This window comes from Rhinolophus ferrumequinum, chromosome 21, assembly GCF_004115265.2.
Source record: "Rhinolophus ferrumequinum isolate MPI-CBG mRhiFer1 chromosome 21, mRhiFer1_v1.p, whole genome shotgun sequence".
NCBI classification, from domain to species: Eukaryota; Metazoa; Chordata; class Mammalia; order Chiroptera; family Rhinolophidae; genus Rhinolophus; species Rhinolophus ferrumequinum.
Window position 1 is genome coordinate 47,913,074 of NC_046304.1, and position 25,107 is coordinate 47,938,180.

The window sequence follows — 25,107 nt, forward strand, 5'->3', positions numbered from 1 at the left end:
GTGTGATCCTCCAAATATCTCCAGAGAAACTGAACCTACAAGGAAAGCTTTTCTTCTTCTCCCTGCCCCCCCCATCCCCGTTTTTTCTTTCTTCTTCACGCAGCTTGAACAATTTGGCTCTGTTCTGGGTGCATTCCTGTGGCCCATTCTCTTTCAGTCCCCTGCGCAGGGCAGAGGACGGTGGACCAGGAGAACACAGGCCTACATTCAGACCCAGGACGGCACTTGGGGCTGGAAGGGGGGGGTGGGGGTAGGGAGAAAGGCGAACCAAATGTACCTCTGATTGTTACGCCACCAACTTAATACCTGGGCAGAGAGACAAAGGCTCTTTAGAAAAAGGCCAGGCTACAGGGTAACCCGTTCCCTCACCCTCCAGGAGTTCAAAAGATAACAGGAGCTGAAAATGAGGCTCTAACATAATTAAAGTTTTCCAAGTCACTGCAGGAGCTATTACAAATGATGACAGAGAACTTCACTGCTAGCCCCTTTCAATGAACAATCTGTGCTCCTACGTGCAGAGTGTGTGAGTGTGAGTGTGTGTGTGTGTGTGTGTGTGTGTGTGTGGACGTGCACGCGCACGGAAGCGCACACAGCCCTCCATTCCTGGACAGAATGATCAATACTGTCAGAGTCCTCCACCTTTCGCACGAGCAGAGGTGGTTTAACCATTGCACGGAAAGTCCCCGATTTAAAGGGACTCTGCAAAATGAGGACGCCCTCTCAACATGAACTCTATGTTACTCTTAACAAAGGGGTAAGTGGGCATTTAACCTTTTTTTTTTAATCGGTGTGTTTATTTCTGCTCGGGGTCCAGAAATTGCACTTGCCCGTGGGAGTGGGTGGAGGTCTCAGAATAAGTTCTATTGATCAAGGAAGGGGGACTACTGCCATCTAAACAAATCACAATACGTTTCGAGGACCTCTCCTGGAAGCGGAGCGGGTGCCACGTGCTTATAGTCAGACATCAGAGGCCAGCGTGGACACCACACGTCACGGTCCCTAGCTCCATGGTCCGTGGCCAAAGACTTTGTGAAGAGAAGGAACTTGTAGCCAGAAAACTGGAAAACAGCACCAGAGACGGGCAGGCCTAGGAGGTCACTGAGAAAGAAGAACGGGACAAATTTGCACTTGAACCCCAAGCAGTATTTTTCTATCTTGTAATTAAAAAACAAAAACAAACAAACAAAAAAACAACACATAGAAAACTGCTCTAAATCACTGCTTTAATTATGTCTTTTTCAAACAGACTGTAAGCTCCATGAGAACAGGGACGGGATCACTGGGTCCCCAGCCTCGAGCACCTGTAAGTACTAAATGACTCTTGTTGAGCGTTGAAAATTTCCAGGTTCACAAGAGAAAAACAAACGCACAGCGGTGGCTGGAACCAGCTCGTACCCCTCACAGGGGCCGATTGTTACATTTACGAGAGTTTTGCGAGCCAGTTGTTAAACACGGCCCCTCTTAAAAGTTAAATTCTATAAACTTACAATTAAATAAGTTATACTAGAAACAAAGGTAAATAAGCTTATCACTTCCTTACTATTTTATAGTGTTTTGACTATTATCCCTGCTTTTGAGGTTATTTACATTTATTGTGTCTATATAATGAAATATTGTGCAATGGTGACAGCTGCCCATCTCTCTGAGACTCTGTGTGCGATGATGTCGCGTTTTTAGCTTAGCTTGACGTTGGAGGTGGAAATCTAAAAAATCCTACAAGTCAGGGTTTCATTTATGGTTTTGTAATTGTCTAGACTTAAGAGAGTGATGAACGAAGTGCTAATAATGCAGATTAGACATAAAAGTATATCACTTCTATAGTCGTTATATTGTGCGTAGCCAAAAATAATAATAATAATAATATATATATATATATATATATATATATATATATATATATATATATATACACATCTTAAGGAACTATTCTTCCAGTATTCAAAAACTATTCTTTGACTCAGGGAGGAAGTTACGTATATCACTGACTAAGAACTGAGGTTCCAACATATATCTTCATTGTTTCATCTTACCCCTTAACCAGACTGAAAACATCAACCGGCATTTGTGTTAAAACTATCCTCTCATCAACTGCAAAAGAACAGTCAGCGGACTGTTTATCGAGAATAAATTCGCTGCCTAGAATTTACAATAAAGGGTATTGCATATTTTATAATCACCTGCAAATTAGTGCTACACATCCTTTTTGTCAAGATTCATCATCAACTTATGCATGTCTAAACGTGAATACTTTTTTCACAGAGCTGGTTGTTAAACATTTATCAGCACACCACTGTCCAATACTAGCATAACTGCGCGTAAAGAAAGCGGGTAATTTTAATGATTTATAGGATGACAAGTAGAAGTATGTGTGTGGGGGGGCGGGGGGTTCATCACTGTGGGGACAGAGCCCCAAAAAGCAGTTTCCAGGCTCTCGGCCTCACATAGAGAGGTGCTGGGCTCAGGTAGTAAATGGCCATCGACTGTGATCAAATGGCCATCAGCTGTGGCTAGTTGGCCGTCAGCTGTAACCAGTGAGCCATTGGCCACTAATATAACGGCCGTGGCTAGGCTAGCAGAAAAGGGGGGAGCTAGCAAGAAAATGGTGGCTGAGCCTGCAAGCGGCACAGTGAGGGTTGGGAATTGTGTGGCTCCTGTTTCCTGTTTCTCCAACCCAGTCGCTAGCGAGAATATAGAGATATGACTCCCCTACTTATGGCTCCGTGGGTGTTCCTTTTTGGCCTAGCCATATCCTGTGTTCTTGTGTGGGGAGTGGGACCAGAGACCCTGCAGGCTGTCCTGCGTGACAATCACTTAGGTTTGGTTTAATAGAGGCAGACCAGAAAACATGGAAAGAAGGCTACTGGTAGCAAAATGACACGACGGGAGCTAAGCCTGTGTTTCATCGGGGCCACCAAGGACATGACCCATCGCAGGACAGGCAAAGGAGGCAGGAGCCCACCCTTGATTGTTCCCGTTTCCAAAAGGTCTTCTGCACAAACTCTATCCTGTGAGTCCCATAAGAAGGGCCTTGTGATAGAGACAAGATGGAGAGTGTTTTCACTTTGTGGACGAGCCATTTAAGGCTCAAAAGGCTTGTGTTTGCCCAAGGTCGCATGACTGAAGGTGGCTGAGATAAGACTAGGATCTAGGTCTTCTGATTCCCAGTCCTGTGTTCCTAAGGGGAGGATCAAAATACCCTGTAATGCGGGGTCTCTGGTCCTGCTCCCCACACAGGAACGCAGGATATGGTGAGGCCAAAAAGGAACACCCACGGAGCTGTACCTAGGGGAGGCAGACCACTATAGTCTCGCTGACGGCTGGGTTGGAGACACAGGAAGCAGGAGCCACACGATCTGCAATCTGCCGTCCTCTTCTCTCTGCCAACCGACCAACCCCTTGCGAATTGCAGTCTGCCGTCTGCTTTTCTGCCGACCATCCAACCCCCTAGCGTAGCCACTGCAGTTATATTAGTGGCCAATGGCTAACTGGTAACAGCTGATGGCCAACTAGTCACAGCTGATGGCCATCTACTACCCGAGCCAGCACCTTTCCACGTGAGGCCAAGAGCCTGGAAACTGCTCTCTGGGACTCTGTCCCCACATACCCCCTTTGGAGCAGCTCCTCTGGAAAGTTCCATCCTTCTGAGATGTGAGTGTGAGCAAGGAGGCGGTGCAGTGGGAAAAGAAGGCCCTGGGGAATCTGAAAGTCCCGTTGTCAGCCTCAGTCATACTCACTAGCTCTGTCTCCTTGGGCAATGAGGCCAGAGTCCACGTTTTGATCTGTTGGTCACTTGCAGCCTCTGGGGAGCCGCCACCAGGCCAGAGAACCAACACAGCAGGGCCCATAGCTCCACTGATTGGAACACTGGTTTTCGTACTTTATCTTTTTTTAGAATAACGGAAACCTTTTTATGTTTTCAAGCAAAATCCTACATGAAACAGGAAAATATAATTCAGACAAAAAGGCCAGTTTTTGTGGTTGAATTATGATAGAGGGAGGGGGCTGGCCAGTTACAGTTACAACTGCAGTCTGCTCCTGGGGACCCTTAAAGTGCTCCCCAAAAACCCTAGTCTCCTTGAACTGCTTTTTAACAATCCACATTAGCATTTAACTTTAATGAGGGCAGTGTGTGTGAGTGCTCTGTGTGTCTGCATGCATGTCTGCGTGCATATGTATGCATGTGTCTGTGTGAGTTCTGTGTGTGCGTGTGTGTGCGTGTGTCTGTGCATGTGTGTGTGCATGTGTGTGTATGAGTGCATGTGTGTGCATGTGTGTGTCTGCATGTGTGTGTGTGGGTGTGTGTGCATGTGTGTGGGCGTGTGTGCGTGCGCACTGGGGGCAGAGGGTCCCATGTGCTACACTGTGGGTCTCCTCCAGAAGCTCAGCCAGATACCTTGGCATCTGCTGCCACTGGTCACAGTGCGCAAAATGAAAGAGTGGAGGCCCCTCAGTAGAACTGGGAAGAAGGAAATAAAGCTCCAAGCGTACGTCATACCCTAGAAAAGCAGGCAGGTGGATCTTTAATCCTCAGAATGGCTAGTGGGCTTGTGAAATGCCAGCACAGCTCTGAGCGCGTCAAGTGGAGCATCATTTTAAACGGTTCACAGCCTCCCTTTGAGATCGGCTCTCCCATCATCTGGACTTCGTAGATAAATTTATGCTTAAAGAAGTTAAGTAACATCCTTGAGCTTTTACTGCTTGTAAGTGGTGAAGTTGAATCAGGGCTGGCTTCCTGGGCATGCAGGGGCCCACGCTTGGGTTTAATGTTCTGCAGGCTTCGTCTTACAATTCTTAATAATTTTATCTTTGAATTTGTGTTTTGTAAAGTTAGATGGAGCGCGTCCGGGGGCTTGGGGCCTCTGCTCACATGTGGTCCTGCCTCTCTGGGATGGGTCCTCAGCCACACGCTTCCCATCCCTCAGGTTCCCAGTCTGGCCATCTTCCCCTTTGCCACCCCTGCCCCTGACCACGGCCCACCCTGGGGCAGCACCTGGGTCCTGCAGACAAGCAAAAGCTCGTGTTCTGTCATTACTCTCCACAGCCAGCAGGAGCCTGGCCCAGGCACAGGAGAGAAGGGCCAAGTGCAGGCCACGGGTTTCTCCACTGAGGAGGCCCCAGCCATTCCCCTCTTGGGGGAGGGAGGAGGCCTCTCACCCACCCCCCACCCCAGATTCTGAGCACGTCCTGGAACGAAGGTTGCAGTCTCTTCAAGGTCACATGTCCACTGTGGGTCTGGGCTGTGGGCCCGTGACTTCCCTGATCCCAGTCAAGGCCTCGCATTTTCATTTTGCAGTGGACCCCACACGTCATGTAGCTGGACCTGGCTAAGATTCAAACCTAGACACCTCAAGTCAAGACATGGAGCTATTGGTCACTGTGTAGAACGCCTCCCTCTTCTGTCCACGAGGGCCAGCAACTTTTTCCTACTCCTTTCGCTGTTCAACCCGCTTCTCATTCTGGCATGGATGGACCGCTCCTTTGCCGGCAGCCATGTAACAAGTGTGTGACTAGTAACAACAAAGCCCTGGGTTTGTCCTGTGCTCATCCGACAGGAAGAGGGACTCCCCTTCCTGCGGGTGTATCTGCCCCCAGGTGTTCTCTTCAGGTTCCATTAACCATTCTAGGAGCACTAATGAGGGAGGATAAGGTTCCCCCAGCTTGTGAAAAGGACCGTAATGTTCGAAGTGACTCCAGTGAAAGAGAAAGCGCAGGCAAGGAGCCAGCCGCAGTTCCTAGAGGCAGCCTTCCCCCTACGCTGGTGACCCAGCTTCCTAGAACCATAAGAGATGTTTCCATTCCTTCTCGGGAGGATCAGCATATCAGTTCCCGAAGGGCAGGAGCTCTGGCCGTCTTGCTTGCTGCTGATGCTTCATAAATATGTAGCGAATTGATGCTGATGGGTGAATTATCATATCTATGAACTCTGTAGCTGGCATTTGTATTGTCTTTCACGCTCCGATGTTTAGAATTAGGAGTGAGGAGGGCAATCCCCCTCCTCTCGCTTGTCCCTTCCCTTCTTCCCCTGGTCTCAGTCTCTGCAATAACCAAGAGCAAACAGTCCAGGGCCCTTACCTCCCTTAACAAAGCCAAACAGGTGTGAGAGATTAGCTCCCTGGCCGGAGCCTCTGTCCAATGAAACAATGTCAAACTCCCCCCTAACGGAGTCCAGAGCTGTGAGCAGTTCCCCTTATTATTAAGCAGGAAAGAAAACAGCCCGGCTCCTTCCCAATTAGCTCGGAGGACCCTCCGATGAGCCGAATTTAAACCAGAGACCTGCCATGATCTGGCTTCCAGCGCAGACAGGGCCTGCCCTCCCCAGCGAGTGGAAACTCACTGGCCCAGGTTCCCAGCCATCTTGGCACGAGGGTGCAGACAGCCCCCAAGCCCCCACCCCAATATCCATGGGCTGTCTCTGCCTCTGATTCAAACCATCTTTGCGACTCCCTGCCAGATCCCTTACTTTGATTTTCCATATGTAGCCTCGGTCTCCTTTGCCAGGTTAGTGTTTATAGGGATGGGCTTTTTGACAGTTTTGCTGTCAGTGAGAGAGGGGATGGGATCCCTCCCCTGAACATGAATCACTTTCTTGTCATCCAGAAAAGGAGAAAGATCAACATCCTGAAGGAATAACAACAAAATGGAAACCCCAAGGGATCTCTCAGTGGGAATGTCTCTCCTTTCCTTCCCAGGCTGCACCCCCAGCCTCAAACTGGTAGGTGATGGAGCGGAAAACAGACTCTGGGGTGCTTCCTAAAATGGTCCCTAGCTGTGTGACCTGGTGTTTACACACGGGGTTGGAGGTACTGAGACCACTGAAGTCATCTCCCCCTTCCCCCACCCCGTCTTAGACAGTGGGGGGAAGCTGTGCATCTCACCTGAATAGGGGATGGTTAAGCCGTGTCCATAATAAGGTCTGAGTAAAGGTTATGATAGCGAGGCACTCTCCTAAGGCTTTAAAACATGACTTTAATTCTCAGAACAACTGTATGAATTCTGTAAACTAAGTATTTAAAAAATGACTTGTCCAAAGCACACAGCTAGCTACTGGTAGAACTAGCATTTGGGCCCAGCGTCCAAATCCAGAACCGAGGCTGACTTTTGTGCTGTTGGCCAAATATTCCTTCTCCCTCCTCAGCTCCCCCTTCTGGGCACGAGGTGGGATTACATTTCCTGGGCTCTGCTGTTCCGTGGGGCTTCGTGACCAACACTGGCCACCGAGTTGTGGACAAAGGTGATGTGTAGCACATCCAGGCTGAGCCAGTGCAGTCTCCCCAGAAGGTACTGTTCCCTCTGCCACACTCTGTCAATATTCTAGAAAGTTCTGTCAGCCTGGGTCCCAGAATAAGAATGACAATGACAAGGGATCAATACCCTCACTTTCTGGTGATACTGTGAATCACCAGATAGTATAAATTACCAGATAGCATGAATCATCAGTGTGAATAAGGAAATAAACTTTGCAGTTTAAATGCATTACGATTTGGGGGTTATTACTATGAAAGTGAGGAAGGTGGTTAGTTTTGGAGGGGGAGGAAGGACAGCGAATGTGAATGGATTTCTGGGGTGCTTGTCTAAGCTGCATTTCCTAACTTGAGTTCTGATTACAAGGACATTAGCTTTATAATAATATGGTAAATTGTTGTTTTATGTGGACTTCTGTATCCGCATTTCATTTTATGCTAAAAGGTTAAAAAAGATTTGGGGGCTGTTTGTTACCACACCATAACAGCCCTGACTGATACACCTTCTCAGCCCCCGTGATGAAGTGCTTTCTTATGTCTTAGCAACCCCCTTTCTGCTTAGATGTCAACAAATTTCTATCTTCTGAGATGACAACTGAAGCCTTTTGTTTTGTTTGTGTTTTTTTCTGGTAAGTCTTGTCATGAAAAGAACGTAGGAGAAACATGAAACGTAACATGAAATACATTAGCTGGGGCAGAAAGGCTTCAGAGGGTCCTCATCCAGAATTTCCTTAGGGATTATGGCTGCGTTCCGAAAGGCAAGACATGGTTGACTCTGAAATAGAGACTCCAAACAGTGGACATCACCTGAACCTTCTCTCTGACTCCGCGTCTCTCTGCTCCAGCACCCTCGACACAGCTTCTTGTGGTTCCTTGAGCCCCTGGTGCAGGCATTCTCGGTAACTGCACCCTTTGAGGGAGGCAAATGGAACATGGGACATTTAGGCAGCAGCATTCACCCAAAGGACAGGAAGGTCCCGATGGTCTTCAGTTTGTCCCCTTTGGCAACTGCCTGGGAGCTATTCGGAGGAATCTTCTAGCTCATCTAGAAGTAAGCCAGGGTACAACGTGCGGAAGGAACCTGTAATGCCTTTCCCCTGCCATGACCGCAGCTCAAGCAAGGAAGCCTGGCTCTTGCAACACCTGGGAGCTTGAAAAAATAAGGAGGCACTGAAAACTGTGCCAAAACAGCTCCCCACGCTCCAGCCCATGTTAGCCGTAGACAAGCAGGATGCTTTTCCCCAAAAGCCACTGTGGTGTCCTGCAATCCATTTCCCTTCTAGGAGCTACCTCCCTCCCCTCCCCACCCCCCCAATACAGCCATCACTGCGTGGGGAAATAACAGGGACTACCAGTGAGGGGAAAAAAGACTTTTTGGTTTGATTTTGGTTTGGTTTTGTTTATGTAGTTACTAATCTCATGTGCAAAGGCTCTCTGCAGGTTCAACTATATTTTAGAACTCTTGTCCTCTTGAAAACCAATTCCCAAACCAAACCCCAGATTCTGACCACCCACCTGCAGGCAAACTGCTGAGTATTCACTCCACATTCAGCCCTGCCAGGGCCCCCTGTCAGCACTCGAAGGCTGTTGACCAACAACTATTTCCCAAGCCTGGCGCTTGCTGATCTAACCTCATTAAGCCAACGCAAGAAGTCTGTGAGATTGATTTATCCCATGTAATCAGCCCAGGCTATTAGTCACCAAGGCAGCCTGGCACATGATCTTGTCCTTTCTGTAAGAGGTGGCAAACCAGCAACATAATAAACCGCCCTGCAATCTGGGGAGAGATAAATTGCTAATCTGTGGCTGTCGTACCATAAATGAATTTTCATGACCGTCTGTAGTGACGCTAAACTTCAAGGTCCTATAATTATAATCCATTGATATTTTATTGTCACCTGCTAAGAGCAGAAAACATTATCACCTTAATACCAAGGTCCAGTTGGGTGTGAGCCCTCCTGCTATAAAGTACAGGTGGCAGCAGATGGACGCACAAGGGAAGGTAGTTTTGCCCTCCCCCCACCCACCATACCTGAAAACACATGAAAGACAAGCTCACACCAGGCATGAGTCATTTAAAAAACCATCCAGTCGGGCCACCTTTTCAAGGCACAGGAGTCTGCCCTTTCTCTTTCAATGGCCTTTCTCTCTTTGTACCTTATATCTTAGCTATTTGCAAGCGATTAGACAACCTGCTGGTGAAGGATGCAGACTTGGGAGGCAAAATTCTTGCACTTGAATTCTGGTTCTTCTTATTCTTAGTTGTGTGACCTTGAACAACTGTGCCTCAGTTTCCTCCTCTGTAAAATGGCAGTGTAAGAGTATCTACTTGCCTCACAGTGGTCCTTCTGAGGACTGAGTCAATTCATGGCAAGCACTTAGAAGGATCCCTGTACAGAGAAAGCATTCAGTGCAGCACATGTGTTATATTATTACAACATGCGTGAAAGTGTGGGTGGCTGCCATGGCTTGCCTTCTAGACTGTAAGTCACCTGTTAGTAGAAAACTTATTTCAGACATCTTTTGATATTTTTAGATATTTAGACTGAACTCTAAAGGCAAATCCTGGACTGTACCCATCATTACGCCCCACGGGCCCAGCAGTGTGCCTGGTACATAGTGGGTGCTTAGTTATAATGTCCAGAAGGGCTTACACATTGTAAATATCAGAAATTCCTATGGCATGAACAAATGAACGGTCAAAACTGATTTTTATTTGCTTTTCCTTTCAGGGGTCATGGGCTCTGTTTAATAGATGGTGGTGGTGAACACATGGAGACTTAGGGAGGAAAAGAGTGCTCCCCTGAGCATGAAGGGACGTAGTGACAGGACGTGGCATTGGGACAGGAAGAATGTCCTGTTCACTTAAAAAGAGGCTACATTCTGCTCCTGGTTGCGTCTCCTGTGGTGCACGTGTTTGATGCTGGGGACCACTTTTCAGAGGGGCCCCAACAAACCGCTGTGTTTTAAGAGAGGAGATGAGAATGCTAAAGGTTCCTGAAAGCATGTGGTATATGGTAAACTGAGTGCCAGAGAAGAGAAGACTCCTTCGGAAGCAGGAAAACTGTGTTCCAGGCACTGCAGGATTTGGCACGGCGTTCTCGGTCACCCTCCAGGTACAGGGGTCGCAAATACAATGTGATCTTCCTGCCTCCAACCTGGCCTCGGCCCCCAAATTCCTGGTTCTCCCGGTTTGGTCGCGAGTTATACTGCTAACGCCTGTACATTTTTCACTTTAAAGGCTCCTCTTCTCAGTGGAATAAAGTTCGGAGCCCTTCCGCTGGCATTCAGGGTCCATACAGACCTGCTCCAGCCCAGTGTTGTCTGGTTCAGGCGTGCCCCGGAATAGATGAGTCTAGTTTGGGGTTGGGTGATTTTCTTTTTTAACTACCCAGTGTTCTCTTCTGCCACTTTCTCAGCCTCATGACATCTGACCCTCCTTCTCCAGGCTCAGTTCTGAGGTCACATTATCTGCAAAGCCTTCTCCCACCTCCCCTAGCAAAACTAAACCCTCTCCCACCTGTGTTCCCCAGGAACTTTGCGCATATCAGACTCTGTCACCATTTCCATTGCTCCCCTCCGAACCCCTTAAAGGCAAGTCCTGGGATGTACCCAACTTTACGTCTTCCGGGCCTCGCCGCGTGCCCGGCACACAGTAGGTATGGAACAGGAACAGACATGGAAAGACTACAGCCTGGAAGCAATGCCCTATTTAGTAAGAGAAAGATGTTTTAATTATGAGAATAAGCCCCAAATTGGACTATGCTAGACAGGTCCAAAGACCTGGGACTCCCATGCCGGGCTGTTGTCAGAAGGATTCCCACATTCACTGGAAGGTTGGACCAAAGGACCTTTAAGAGCTTGTATCAGTCTCGACATGAGGTTCAAGCAGGTCGGGAGCAGCTCCAGCTCCCGACCTGCTGCCATGTCACTGGAAAAAGAGACAGATGGAAGTCGTGGTCCTGAGACTTGTAATCCCACAGTGGCGTTTCTCCAAGAAATGGATGGTTTTCACCTGTGGGAAATGAAATAACTATGAAAGTTTTTCACTCTAGAGCGAAAGAGATCACCTAGCAGTGATTATAACCTGGAATGTCTAAGACTTGTCTCCAAAAAGATTTAAAGCAATAAACGTGCTTGCTACGTACCAAAAAAAAAAAAGCCTTTATATCCTATGTTCTCGTGACTCAAAGTGGGAACAGGCAGGGGCAAAACGTGGCCTTCCCGAAGTGTCAGCCTTGTGATAAGTCATGTTTAAACTTTACCCAAAGGGAAATAAAGTGTCAACAGAAACCGCTGCCCAAACTCTCTGATCAGGTCAGGCAAACAACCAATCGAAAAAAATCAATCAAATGTGAAAGGTGGACCAAAGGGATGGGAATACCCGACCCTGTGATTCCCATAGGAGCCAGCTCCCTTTCACATGTTTCCTGCCAGCTGGTGCTTCTCCTCAGGGCCATGAAGCAGCCGGAAGTAGGCCACAGGGTGTTGTTCAGTGATCCGGCTTGGCGGTGACCCGGCTAAGAGCTCGGTGACACTGGCCGGTGAGGAAAGAAGGGTGCCTGGGATGGTGGGCTCACAGCAGCCCCAGCACCAGTTCTTTGGGACAAGAGGTGGCCAGAACCCCAAAGAGGAATGGCAAATTTGACCTTGATTGGGGAATACTGAAAATGCCCAAGGAGGTTGGCTCTCATGGAAGGAAGAGAGGAGCAGAAATTTCTAGGTCAATATGACAGAATGACAGCAGTGTTCTTCCCATGCAGTTGGAAACAGACTACATCTCCCCGGGGGAGAGGGTTCAGTAAGAACCAGCCAGGAGCTCAAGGCCCCAGCCAGGCAGGCTAGTGTTTAGGACAGGGTTTCCATGGCAAGGAGGGAGTGAAGTGTAAGCCAGGGATTTGGGGAGCAAAGGTTCCCCAGTCTTATGAACGAAATAAACCGTGGAATAAAGTGGGTTTGGTGGACAGGAAAGTGGGTCTCACCACCCACAGGGAACCTAATTCTAGACCCATAGAGCAGATGGAACTCCTAATGTACACCCCGTCTTGTCAAGATTGGTTCAGGAAATGGCGGGGCTGACCCTCCGGTGGTTTCACCAGGATAAAGCTGGAAGGGGGCGAGGGTTTAACACAACAAGCTGCTCACAACCTGCCCGTTCGGTGGCGATCGCCTCCAAAGCTCACCCTCCTCCCCGCTCTTCTATATTTTAACTTGAGCTAAGACTAGGACTGAGGATAATGAAGGTTCACAAACCCACCAAGAACCAGCCTCAAATAACAGTACCCGATGGGAAAGAAAAATTGGTACAAACTCTCTGAAAAGGAACCTGGAGTCACCCAGTGACCCATATCGTCAAATGCGTATATGCTTTAACAAAATGGCTACAATTCTAGCCTCTTATTCTGAAGGGCAAAAAAAAACCCAAAAAAGCATTGAAGACAGAGGAGGATAGTAGGTGCAGGGGGAGGAGGAGAGTTGAAAAGGACAGTATCTAGAATGTTTATCACTATTCTATTAGGAACCCTACATGGATCCCCTCATTTCATCTTCACAAAATCGACAAGATTGGACAACGATGCCCATTGCAGTGTTGGTGATAATGGTGAAAAACTGAAAACAGCCTCCTTGTATAACTGCTGACAATAACGTTACGCTGTGCCCACGTGATGCTTTCCCACCAGACCCTTAAACACTGTTTATGAAGAATTCTGTGCTCCTAGGGGACAGTGCACAAAGGGTAATGGCCATGGAAATATACGGAATTGTATATGCAACAGAATTACCAAAATCCTTATGTATTTTACTTGTTTATGTGTGTGTTGGTGTGTGTGATATACCGTGTTTCCCTGAAAATAAGACCTAGGCGGACCATCAGCTCTAATGCATCTTTTGGAGCAAAAATTAATAGAACACCCGGTCTCAGCATAATTACTTTCGCAATCAGACAGGCAAAATATGTCACGGCAATAGGTTATTTACCATATGCTTTTAATACTAATACCTGAACACATATTACTTCTCCTCTAAAAATACCATCATCCAAGGAATTGTAGTGGCCATATTTGTCAAACAAGGACACATCATAGCCACCTGGGCAACAGCTAAAATGCATCCAAACTGCTTGCTGCCATCAGCCTTGGAATATACGTTATATGCTCTCATAACAAACAACATCACAAAGAGTGTGACCCCAATATCAATGAATACATATGCAGTGTGTTTCTGGTCTGAAAATAACATGAGCTGCTACAACATTCTTTACTGATATGGAGACTACTTTGAGACAGACGTAGAAAATGATTAAAACCATATATGTTTTATTCCCACATTTTTAAAGAAAATAAATGGTAAGTTGTAGTTTACAGCATGTTTTATCAATCGATGGCAGAGCTAACATTGTAATCCTAAGATAAAGAGTATCATAAACATTCTAACAAGAACATACGGTGGGGGAACTTGATAGGGCTAAGCCTTTGAAGGGTGGTTTTCTTTCTCCAAAACAGAGTCATAAAAGGTGTGGAAAGGCCTCAGGAGATGAAAACAGCCTGGACAGGACCCAGTAGTTCATCACTGAGAACCCTAGTCCCAGCCTTTGTCTTGGGGAATTAACGGAAGGGGGTCTGGAGGCTCTTGAGTATCATTTGACTTTCCTTTGTCCAACCGGGACGATGCCACCTTCCTTTCCCCTGCTCAACTCTGGAGCCAGAGAAGCAGCCCACCTGTGCCCTCATCTGTAGCCAGGGATTCTACATCAGAAAGGGCTGGAGAAGTGCAAAGAAGGCACACATGAAGGCAAGTCATACTGAATGCCAGGGGGCTTCACTGGTTTGCAGGTTTAGCAGCTATAAATCATGGCTATTCCAAGACAGACCAGATGGGATACTTTTTCATTACATTCCAGAGTTTAGAGTTAAGCAGATAAGGTGGTGTTAGCCGGTGACCTCCGTCCTCTTAAACATTCAGGTGTGTTTCCAAGAAAGGTTATATAATATCTTGATCAGCATGCACCATCGATAAGGTAGCTATTAAGAGTAGACGACTGCCTACACACAATTTGAAGAGGAATAAAAGAGACCCGTAGCTAAAAAGGTTGTCTTCCTTCAGGTGTTATCACACTGGAGGCTCCATCCACTGGAGTTCGCACCTGCCTGTGTCCATTCTGCAGACTTAATGAGGTACCCTATAGCTAAAGAACATAAAACTCAACACTGGAAGGAACACAAAGACCACCCACTGTCAAAATAAAGACATTTTTACAGTGAATTAGGGAAGGTCGTGGAGCCAAGTCGTCAGCAGCAGAGCAAGACCAGAACCCAGGGCAGAGGAGAACGGGCAGCTCACAACTCAAAAGGAACCGATCGAATTTATGGCAACAAGGAAAAAAGTTTAAGTGTCACAGCAAAGGGAAGACTCAAACCATAACAGCCAATCCTGCTTGGGAGGTTCTAGCTCTCTCCGGGGTAACACGAACACTCTCAAGAATATTTTTAAAATCTCTGGAACCTAAAGAAAAGAAACGTATTCCGCAGATCAGTTTTTGAAGCTCCCAAATAGTCTTTAGAACGGCAAGGCTTTGGTCACAGTAAAAGTGCTAGACAGGCTGCTGGAACACGGGAGGCAGGGTTGATTTTTAAGCCAATGAGTTGTCCCCACTTCCCCGATCTTTCCCCCTCCCCACACCATCCCCTGCTGTCATTTATCAAGACTGGCCGGATCCTGTGGAATTCCACTCATTCTTCATCAGGGCTTTGACCCCCTGCAACCACACAAGCAAGGTGCATTCTGGGAGAGTGCCCATACCAGGGCCTGGGGGGTGAAGAGGAGGAACCAATCGATGCTCTAGGACTTTCCCACACTCAGCGGAATCAATTTCATCGGTGTTTGGACACTGGGTGTCAAGGCTGGTCAGGTGGAAGCCAAAGGTTCTGTGGGGGAGGGGAGGCTGCCAGAAGGCTGCTGCCGTGGCTGCAAACACAGGACAGCGTCCTAGCAGCCGCTGGCTAATGGCCAGCTCCCAGCACCTGCGGATCACGCTCTGCCTTTCCAGAGGCTGGGGATCCCTCCCTCTCTCTCAAATGGGGGGACAAAAGACCCCAAACAAAGGTTCCAGCGTGGCCTCTGGACACCTTGGAAAGCCACGGGGAAATGTGCTCACAGGATAAGGCAGAGTCCCAGGGCTGCGGACCCGCCCTCAGGAGTCCGTCACGTGGCCGCCTTCTCTCAACTCTCCCAGAGCCGATTCTCCCCACAGGGTGCTGCCTGACTTCTGCATTTTCTCCTCCTTTGGTTGCTCTCTGGGATAGGGATGATGATTGCTCTCATCAGAGGTGAGCAGAAGGTGAAACCCAAACCGGTGAGCTGCTGCCTGGGAGCGTGTTTGAGCAGAGAAGGAGGCTGCCCTCGTGCAGACCCTAAGCTTCTCGTGCTCTCCCTCCCACTTTCTCATGTACACCAGGCTGTCCCACATGTCTGCACCTCCCTCTGTTCCTGCTGATTCTTCCCTCCTCACCACCCCCTGAGTGCCCATCCTTCTGTCAGCACTCAGGTCCCCTCTCCTCTCTGGAGCTGTCCCTCGTGCACCTCGTTAAGTGACCTCTCCGTTCCCACTCTGCCCGAGAAAAAGTGACTCTACCGCTCTATCACACACACCGACTAATTTCACCTGAGTCGTTTTCCGATCCCGTCATGGTGGCCCGTGTCTGCTCGGCACTCCATACTTATTTGATGAGCATATGAATCCGTAGGTTTATATGATCAAGATTTTTCTCTACTCCTTGTAATTCCAGAAACCTGAGCCGTAAGTGGGTGCAGATGCTTCTCTGGACCAACACGCTGATTGTTCCCCATGAAAATGACGTTGGTGGGGTCCTCCAGAGAATCTGTCAATTTCCTCTCTGCGGCTCAGCCCAGCCCTGACTGCTGTGGAGTTTCCAGTCCCCACATGGCGGGACGACGGGCACTGGCACCACCGCCCACAACTCTGATTGCCGCAGCCTCCTTCTTCCCTTCCCAAACCTGCTCTCCACCCCAAGCAACACACTGTGCAAACAAGAAAAGGGCCTAAGAAACCTGGAGTTCCAGTGACTCACATGTCAGCCCTACCACCATGAGCTGCAGACTTCATACTCAATCAGCCACTTCCTGATCCCCAGTGTCCCTAGAGGTGACCAATGTGTCCTCTGGTAATCTGAAAGCATCCTCTCCACCTGTGTGCGGTGGTAAGCTATTGTCTCCCAGCTCTGAGACCTCCTGTACCTTGCTTAGGATGCTAAGTCCACTCTGCAAATCTTCGCCAGCTGCTGCTTAATGGGTTCTGGCATGAAGGGGCACAGGAGAGGGACTGAAAGCAGGTGATGGGAGAATGCACTCCCCTCTTCCTTTTTACTTGCTGTCCTTACCAGTGCCACCTAGCAGCCGCCTCCATCCCTCCCCACAGCAACAGCTGGGTCAGCCTCCATCTCCAGAGCCAACCTCCAAGAGCTTTCTCAGAGGCACACACCCCAGCAAGGCAACACCCTTCCTTCCTCAGAAATCTGAATTCCGGCTCCATAGGCCCTTCCTCCAAGCTCTTCAGAGGCCACCACAGCCGTACAGAACCTCCTCAGAGGCTTGGGCCGCGGCTCCTCAGGGCCCTTCCCTGATCTCTTAGGATCCATGGCTTGTGTCTCTTCTTCCCTCAGCTTTAATGGGGTAGCAATGTCCCCCATGTTACTTCATTGTTCCCACTTCACTTTGTTAGCCTTCCAACACTTAGATAACCAATCCTCTCTATCAACTTCCCTCTGTTGAAATAGCTAATGTGGTTTCTGTGTTCCTGCCTGTACCCCTGACCAATACAATATCCAAAGAGTCTTTCTGCTTATTGCCTAGGAAGAAATCAACCCTGAGAAATCAACCCAACATTCTCTTAGCTCAAAATGGCAGCAGCGTCTAACAGAAGGGAATAATTTCACTATAGGTTTGATACTAGTTGAGTAAATGACCGAAACAAGTCACGTAATCTCATCAGTCTTCAGACCACAAATGAGAGCAGATACTCTCAGCTCATTCTCCTGGCCCCAAAATGCAGCAGAGCTATAGAGAGTACCATGTTTCCCCGAAAATAAGACCTAACCGGAAAATAAGCCCTAGCATGATTTTTCAGGATGACATCCCCTGAACATAAGCCCTAATGAGTCTTTTGGAGCAAAAATTAATATAAGACCCGGTCTTCTTTGGGGGGAAACACGGTGTGTGGAAGAGCTCTGAGACCTCTGTTAGAAAGGCACCATAGTCTATACAAAAGTATTTTGAATATCAACAGGCTGTAAAGACAATTCCTCGTTTTGATCTCAATAAGCTCTGTAAGACAGCTCCTCTCACCTGTATCAACCACACAGAAAGTACTCCAGATTTGCTGCTTTGTGAAAGACACACCTTGATGGGAAGCGGTTGAAATCTCTCATTTCCTTTATCGATAAGAGCACAATCACCCATTTTCAAAATAAGATTTATTTTGGATGTTGCCGTGCCAGGTTGACCGTCCTCCATCCTGAGAGAAGTGTTGGGGGAGGGGTGTCAGTTTTGAAGACAGGAAAAGCGGCAGAGGGGAGGGGAGAAGTGGGGTACGGATTGGAATAATGTATTCCTTTCAAGGTTGGAGTCATGCCAAGCTGCTATGTTCCTGTTAAGAACGGCTAGATCTGCAAGAAACTTGAGGGATTAGTTGGAAAGTGGGGGTCGGGGAAAGAGGCGGCACCTACACTTGGGCCTCAAACAGGTTTCCTCATTGTCCTGCCAGTTGGTTTTGCAATAAATTGGAGGAAATTTGGCGAGATGTACAACCAGGGTATGGACAGTGTATTGGAACCAAAATAAACAACTGAAAACTTGGCAGTTTCTCATTGGATAGTTCAGAAGTGGCTTATGAAACACCGAGTTGTGACTCACTTGGTCCAAGTTTACTTAACAAAAATTAAAATGAGGCCAATGATGACAAGTTTTGTTCTTCACATTGGAGCGTCCAACACTAAATAGGAAACTTCATTTATGAAACACACAAAGAATTAGAGACAAAAATAGAATCAGGTCATATTTTAAGATGATTTACATATAGTCAACACATGGAAATCAAAGAATTTGGTCCAGAAAATTCCACATATAGAAAATATCCAGGCCTTCTAGGAACTGGGGCATTTTTTTTTTTTTCTGGAAACATATCCCTGAGACCCAGCCAATGCTATATTTTCTTGAATTAGTATCTGTGAATGAACAGAGTTTCTTAACAATTTGTGTATTAAGAACCCCTTTGAAAATTTGTGGAAGCCAGCTCTGATCGCCTCAGAATTGTACGTTTAAATGCATAGCTTGAAATAGATAGGATTATTTTTTAAAAAATACATTGAAATGCAGTAATTCAAATATTTAGAAAACAAAATTGTTGTGTATGATATAATGTTTCTTTATTAACACATCTGATAACAATTTCTGACGGTGGGTTTACTACCATAATTTTGAAGTAATGATGAGTACAGGTAATATTTTGAGGTATTCACAACACTGCAGTGTGATATGAAAATATCTGTCATTTCCACTAGTGACAAAGTCTCAGGTGTGGCCAATAATTTTGCATATGTTCATAATTAGAAAAAATGTAAATTTCAATTAGAGGTTGGAAAAAATAAAGATGTAATTTTTTTTTTCTCATCCTTCTTCAAGGACCCCTTGAATTCTATCTACAGTTCACTGTCATAGACAGTGAAACTAAGGATCTGTGGCCAAATTCTAGACATTTATATTAATATACTTTCTAAATTATTTTTCCTATTTCCCCACAAGATTTACTCTATCCATCCTAAACAAATGGATTTTGGCTAAAGTAAATCAGGTAATACCACACCCTTAGTAAAAATTCTCACGGGTTCTCTTTAGTCGACATTATGTTCTGGCCTTCACATCCTATTTATATAAGTCAGAGCCACAACAGAAGTAGATGGCCCATTTGAAAAAGGAGAATTTGAGAAGGTTTATCTACAAAGGAAGTATTTAGGGGTGTGGGTACAGAGGAATCACAAAAGACGGTGCATGTGTAGACCCAAAGGGATGAGGAGAGGCAGAAGTTACCCGATCTTTAAAGGATGAGTTGGCCAACTTTAGACAGCCAAAGACCTTCAGTTGGGAGAAGCAGCCAACCCAAGATGATTCATCATGGGAGGAAACAATGGAGCAGATACTCTGACCTCCCTTTTCTCCCTTCTTCCAATCTCCTGCCAGGGATCTTCACTGGGTGAATCCACCGGAAGCTGGAGGGCAAGGGCACCCATTGATGTCCTTCCATGGGTACCGTGGACAAGGGTGGAGAGTGATCTGGAGGGACAAACCGAAGAAATCCAACACGTTATTACAGACATTTCAAGCTCTAGTCCATCCTCCTCCTGCCTTCTTCTCTCCCACCCCATTCACAGATACCCTCCATAATGGACATCCCTAAGCTTTCCAAACATGCCAAGTCCTTTGAGTTGTCCATACTTTTAACATAGTCTAGACTGGTATGCCATTAGCCTCTTTCTCTAATTGAGTTCCTGGCTGAGTACTTCCTAAGCCTTCAGGATCAAGGTCAAATGTCATCTCCTCTCGGAAACCTTCTCCACTATTCGAAGGCAATTTCAGTCAGTGTTACCTCTGCGGTTCCCCAGAAGGTCGCATCACTCCAACATTTCCGAAAGTACTCCCCTAAGAGCTTGAGTCCTGGCTGGTGTTATTAGATGGAACATGAAATGCTGGTTCACAGGGGATCAATAGTCCCTGGAATACATCTTGAGAGGTGACACTCTGCCCCATTCAGCAGTTATCAAAGTCCTTTCGATTCTGGATAGGAAATTCCCAGAAGGAGGGGACAGATTGTTCAGAAGGATGATCCAGATAGCAGTGAAAGTAGAAGCAAAAATAGAAAGTGTTTGTGCCCTTATTAATCATACAGGCTGTGTAAATACACAAAGAACAAGATTCTTTCTCTCACTCACAACCCTGTCCTCGGAGAACACACACAGAGGAATACGCAGATTCAAAACAAGAAAATGCCAGCTCTGCGTAACTTGAATCAAAGCAGGACGCTTAAGCCAACCAGTTTCTGAGGACTGAAAAAGTCCCAGATCACGTGGGACAGAAACAGGAACCAGAGAAATGAGGACAAAACCTGTTGGTTCTGTCAGCTGTACTATCTAGGCAATATTTTCGTTTTCTAAGAATTACTTTTGGAAACTCAACCTTTTCATGTTGTCCCTATGCTTTCTCTTTTTCTTCTGATAAAAAAAAAAAGTGATGGTTTTGAAAAATTTTAGACAGTCTTGGTCTAAAGAAAGATGTAAAAAAAAAAAAAAAATGTCTCCTCACACTCCCCAAGTCCCATCAGGAAGAGGGAGCAGCACCACCACGGCCTAAGTGTGACCACCTTAAAGTGTCACCAGGAGGGAGGCAGAATGTAAGGGGTAGAAAGTTGGAGGCCCTGGACTTTTCCGCCTCTTCCCCACTAGACTTGTATCTATCACAAGCTGCTTTTTTTGTGCCACGTCGATTGAGAAGGGGTTTGTTTGGGATGGTTCCTAGCCCGGTGGGTTCTCGGCCTACAGAAGTGACCGACCTCAAAGCCGCAGCACGCCTGACCCATCTGCGCCCCTCACTGACGCCATTTTTCAAACACTTGTTTGTGAAGAATCGCTTGTTGATAATTGAACTAGAAATGTTCATGATAACACATGGATGTTTTCTTTAGCTCCTTTGGTGGGTGTTATAGATACTGTGCCTTCATGGCTGGACTGTGAGGGGAAAGTTTTAAATCAGAGGTGATTTTCAGGAAGTGTGTCCCAGCAGCAATCTGGAAGCGTGACATTCAGACCTGTCACATCCAGTTAGGATCTCCATCAGTGGCTGGTCTGGTGTTGGCAAGGTCCTAAGAGTGACCTGTGTGACCTCCTTGCTCAACTACAAAGGTAAATTAATCTCTTCCAAATGCAGTTCTTTACATTTGGCTATTAGGGCCTGAGTAGTCCAGATGGCTGGGTTAATTGAAATGAAAACCATTTTTCTTGTAATCAACCTATAGTTTCAAGTCAAGCAGCCCAGCAATGACTTAACCTTTTTTCTACTCCGGCTCATAAAAAGATCTTCAGAGGGCCGAACATGTGTGCATTTCCTTGTTCATAGAAGATAAACCAGAGGTAATGTGCAGTAATGAAAATCCTCTGGGAACATGGGTCATTCAGCTCTTATGAGCGTGTCCTGACATCTCTGTACCTTGAATTTTTTATTTGTAAAGCACACTTAGCGGACGTGACTTCTGAGCTTGGGAAGCAGTGTGACTAGAGGAGAACCTCAACCAAGCTGAGCGTCACTCTCCCCTTCGTGACAACCACCACCACCACCCCAGCCCACCCCCAATTGCTCCCAGAACGCCTTGCTTCCTTTCTCTACCTATTTATGCCCTGCCAACTTACCATACTTGAATATAAGGAGCTATAAAAAAAATCCAGATCTAGGTCTTTCGGACCCTTCATCAATCTTTTTAGTTATGGAAATGCCTGGAAACTCCAATATATCAACCTCAAGAATGGATTGGGTGTGTGGGTGTGTGTATGTGGGCACATGAGTGTGTACACGCTTTTCAAATTGCTTTATTCTTAGGTGATAGCTACTACAGTTACAAAATGTACAATCAACGTTTTGTCCACTACAGAAGCCTTTTACTCAGGACCAAAAAAGATATAAAAACTACATCTCAACCATGTTTATTTTTCTTCTTAATTAATATTGCAAAATGTATCAATGGAACGTTTTTGGCTGCAAGTAACGAAACACTCAGTTAAAAGTGGTTTAAATAGTAAAGATAGATCAGTAAGTCATGAGGTAGGTGCCTCCAGGAAGGGCTAATTCAGCAGCTCAAGAACTGGTCTCTTTCCGAGTCTCTTGGTTTTTCCTAATGGTTGCAATTTGTCTATAGCAGCTTCAAGCCTTACTTTCTACATAGCAACACTCAAGGCAAAAAGGAAAGGCCTATTTCAATGAATCTTTTCATGCAATGTTTTCCAAGAGCCTCTGGCAGATTGCATTCATATGCCAAGTTTAGGATGCCGACCTCTAAGCCAATCATTGGCAAAGAGAAGTCCAAGACCTTCGTGATTGGCTTAGACCACTCAAGTTCCCTCCTTTAGCATCTTCCTGGACCACCGACACATTGTTTCCCTAAACCTCAACTAAATCAGGATTCTGTTAGGAAGACATAGCAGGGACTAGCCACTGGGTAGGTAACCAGCTTTTGCCTGGTTACAGTTGTTTTTTCATTGCTCAAATATATCTGTTTGAATACAAAGTATATAAACTTTCTTAGCTGAATAACAGATTACATTGTTACCTATAATTGGAACAGAGATCTACTGTCTATATGACAGGTACACGAAGTTCTTTATTATAACTTAACATGCATTTACAGCAAATTTCCAATGATTTCTAGCTTCTCTTTTGTTTCACTTTATCAGGGGTATTAAAATCCTAACATTCTTAACCAAGTTGATTTTCACCCCAAGGATCCCTCTTTTCTTGGTAGCCATGACAGGGAACTGCCAACCAAAGACTTCAATAAATACTCTAAAGTGACTAAAAACCCAATCACTTGTCATCGCTTCTGTTTTTACCATTGATATATCTAGCAGCAATAAAACAAGCATTGCTGAGATGGAAATGAATAGAACTACACTCAGTTTATAACATAGCCAAAGGTTTTGTGTGTGTGCAAGCCTGTGCATGGGAGCAAGTGTGTGTGAGTGTGTATGAGTGTGCGTGGTATTTGTCCTAAACTACCCAATCCAACAACACACTTGCAATATGGCTTATGGATGTGGTTCTTGATTTAGATAAAGCTGCACAAGTCACCAGCAGTGCCCCTGAACTTAAGAATAGGTTAGATGTTTCCACAGGGACCAGGCAATGTGTGTAGTCAGCCACATATGGCCTTACTCTGACACTGGATCAACACAACAACGTTACAGAAAGGGGGGAAAGCAAATACATTTAGAGAAAATAACTCCAGAGTCAGAGAAAGCTTCATGCAGCTGAAATCACACCGGTGAAGTGAATGAACCCAGCTTTTATGCTCCTGTGTCCCCTGAGAGACCTCCCTCTATAGGCATCCCCGACTCCCCAGCCCCCAGTGATTCTGTGTCGACTCCCAGAGAACCAAAACTTCTTTTCCAGATGTGCAATGAGCATCTCAACCTCCCTTCCCCCGCCCCCATCAAAGCTTACCTATCTTGTGTCTTGTTCCAAGGTGACCCTGCTTGAGGAAATACCAGTTAGTCCTAAAGATGCAATGAAGTGACAGTGTGTGCTTCGAGATGATACTTTTGCCATGGGGCAACTGTGTGGGGGGCATTCCTGAAAGGGATAACACCCCGGGAAGTGTGGAGGCATCGTAGCATGGGCGGTAGGACAGGGGAGAGCCTTCCCAGATCAGACCAGGTGACAGCCTCTGATTCAGTGTAGGCTTCTAGCCAGTTCTGACCATGAGGACAGAGGTTTGGTCACAAGGCCCTCTTGGGCCCACGTCTCTCCACTTTTAAAATAGACAAGTGACCCAGCCCTCAGAACCTGAAATGCAAAAGGCTCAGAGTAAATCCCAGACTCTGCAATTCACTCTTCCCCCACAGGCCAAACAAGAACTAATTTTAAACAAACCACCGTGACCAAGCTTGGGGGAAAGGCCCGGAACACTGAGCAAATGGAGCCGGCAAAACTGCATACCCCACCCAAATTGTTTACTTCTCCGAACCGTGCAGGGGTGTGGGACACCGTCCATTCCACCCCGAAATTCCCTTTTCAGGTTGGGATTAGGAAACCTTTCCCCACACCGGTCCCCTCCGAGCCAGAAGCTCCTGCCTTCATCGTTTTGGTTGTTTGTTTGTTTTCATTAAGAACTCAAGTCTGGATTCCTGTTATAGACGAGCTGAAAAAAGAATCCTGCTAAAAATTGTCTACATGCGTGTTTAAGTCATGGGTTTCCATGTCAGTCAGGGTTCTCCAAAGACACAGAAACAGAAAGGGACATTTTACACACAAATGTAAATATACACTTACATGTATTATGTATACACTTATTTTACATACATATCAGGTGTGGGTTTATTCTGCAGCCTGGAAGCAGAATTTTTTCTTTTCTGGAAAACCTTCCTTTTGCTTCCTTCAGCTGATTGGGTGAGTCCTACCCACATTATCCTGGTAATCTCCTTTACTTAAAGGGAACAGACTGTAACTGTTAACCACACTTACAAAATACTTTCTCAGCAACATTTAGATCAATGTTTCACTGAATAGCTCGGTTCTGCAGGTTCAGCCAGTTGACACATAAATCCCAATGGTTTTGTTGGCAGCTGAGTCTTCGTGAAGCTCTTGTATCATGAGAAGTTTTGGGGCTGTTCATACCTTTCAGCTATGTCAAGCCACAGACTTTGTGGACCTGGGATATGTGGGTACAGTTTTAGCCCAGGCCAGGCAGTGCCACCCCTGGAATGGGGTCGTCGGTGTCTAAATAAAGTAATAATGAACCAAATCTCAACTTGCGTGCTTATGATGTGTTAGGCAACTTGCTAAGCAATTGAGCAGCATCATTTGACTGAAGTTATTTCACTGAGATGAAGGCTCTCATTCTTCCTTTCCAAAGGAGGAAAATCCAGGGATCAGAGAGGTTAAGTCACTTTTCCGAGATCACACAGTGCTTTCAAGGGAGGAGCAAAGGTGAACCTGATGGTTCTAAACCCTGAGGCCTGCCCTGTGTCCTATAGATCAGTATCTCTAAGGCTAGAACTGAATGGATTAGGACTTTCTTCCTTCTTCCTCCCCT

The 25,107-nt window shown here is 46.4% G+C and overlaps 2 long non-coding RNA genes across 4 annotated transcripts in view; one reads left to right on the plus strand and one right to left on the minus strand.

Annotated features, from left to right (window-relative positions):
* Positions 1 to 570: 570 nt before the first annotated feature.
* LOC117013145 (uncharacterized) lies at positions 571 to 10,490 on the plus strand. The gene is made up of 3 exons (XR_004421281.1): positions 571 to 754; positions 1,247 to 1,303; positions 9,974 to 10,490. It is a non-coding gene; the product is annotated as an uncharacterized LOC117013145 (long non-coding RNA).
* Positions 10,491 to 10,573: 83 nt separating this feature from the next.
* Positions 10,574 to 25,107, minus strand: part of LOC117013142 (uncharacterized) — a 44,178-nt gene continuing 29,644 nt past the window's right edge. For 2 of the 3 annotated variants that reach the window (XR_004421277.1, XR_004421278.1), the window contains exons 3-5: positions 19,900 to 20,087; positions 19,344 to 19,586; positions 10,574 to 11,256 (exon numbers count right to left, since the gene is read on the minus strand). This is a non-coding gene — a long non-coding RNA (uncharacterized LOC117013142). Of the gene's footprint in view, positions 11,257 to 13,350; positions 14,745 to 19,343; positions 19,587 to 19,899; positions 20,088 to 25,107 lie in introns of those variants that run through there. The other variant, XR_004421279.1, reaches the window with a different exon arrangement.